The following is a 1,415-nucleotide window of genomic DNA, read 5'->3' on the forward strand; positions in this document are numbered from 1 at the left end:
TAGGTTCAGATTGCTCCCATCTCTGTGTAACTTTGCTCAACCAAAACATCATGACCTGCACAGCCGCTGCCCAAGAGTATAGTCACGGGATGGCTGCCCCCTGCCTTACCCGCTTCGCAGTCAACACTTGTCCTCTTCCAGTCAGCAAGCATATGAAATAAGAGCATGAGTCTGCCACTTCATCATTTAAAGCTTGTGTTCTGGGAAATGGCAAAATGATATAGCAGTTAAAGGTGTGTGTGTGTGGGAGGGCTGCATTGTTTATTGTAGCATTCGTCTGCCAACTGCTTTCCAGGAGATACACGAGTTACTGTTGATGCTTCCTGAACTGGTGAGCCTTTGCAGCATACTGTCCTTTCTTGTTCTGCTCATGGAGATTGCCTTCCAGCTGTGTGCTAAATCCTTGCCATGTAAATAACAATAATCTTTTATTAGTGTCACAAGTAAGCTTACATGGAAGCGCCCAACGTGGGGCTCGAACCCACGACCTGGGGATTAAGAGTCGCATGCTCTACCGACTGAGCTAGCCGGGCTGGAACAAGTTGGCTTACATTAACACTGCAATGAAGTTACTGTGAAAATCCCCCAGTCGCCACACTCCTGCGCCTGTTCAGGTACACGGAGGGAGAATTCAGAATGTCCAATTCACCTAACAAGCACGTCTTTTGGGACTTGTGGGAGGAAACCGGAGCACCTGGAGGAAACCCACGCAGACACAGGAAGAACGTGCAGACTCCGCACAGACAGTGGCCCAAGCGGGAATCGAACCTGGGACCTTGGTGCTAAGGAGCAACAACTCTGCTAGCGTGAAAGAAGAGCCGCAGTACTTAGTGTGTTTAATAAAACCGCAATCATTCTAAAACAAAATCATCCTGGGAGCGCTCTGGTCATCAAGCAACATCTCTGGACAGAGAAACAGGGTTAACCTTTTGTCCCTCACATTTAACTCATCATCCTCTGCCATTTCTGTCACCTCCAGTATGATGCTCCCAGCAAGACTGTTCCTCTGAGATGTCCTGATGCAATAGGGCCGGTTTAGCTCAGTAAAGGGATGGTTTAGCTCAGTGGGCTCGACAGCTGGTTTGTGATGCAGAACAAGGCCAGCCGCGCAGGTTCGATTCCCGTACCAGCCTCCCCGAACAGGCGCCGGAAGGTGGCAACTAGGGGCTTTTCACAGTAACTTCATACTTGTGACAATAAAAGATTATTTATTTACTTATTTTTATTCCACCATACCCTCTCCCCTTTCCAATTCACCTTCTCATGGCATCACAGAAAATGTACTCTCCTCCCTTTCTTCTGTCCTTTATTTTCCACATTCCCACCACCCAGGATTCTAAATACACCAGGTAATAGTTCTATTTTCAATTTGGTGTACTGTATTCGCTGCTTCTGTGCTGTCTCCTCTACATCAG

At 47.7% G+C, this 1,415-nt stretch overlaps 1 non-coding gene across 1 annotated transcript; it reads right to left on the reverse strand.

The window, feature by feature from the left end:
• Nucleotides 1–460: 460 nt before the first annotated feature.
• trnak-cuu lies at nucleotides 461–533 on the reverse strand. The gene has a single exon. It is a non-coding gene; the product is annotated as a tRNA-Lys (tRNA).
• Between the last annotated feature and the right edge of the window lie 882 nt (nucleotides 534–1,415).

The sequence above is a fragment of the Scyliorhinus canicula genome, chromosome 1, assembly GCF_902713615.1.
Source record: "Scyliorhinus canicula chromosome 1, sScyCan1.1, whole genome shotgun sequence".
NCBI lineage: Eukaryota > Metazoa > Chordata > Chondrichthyes > Carcharhiniformes > Scyliorhinidae > Scyliorhinus > Scyliorhinus canicula.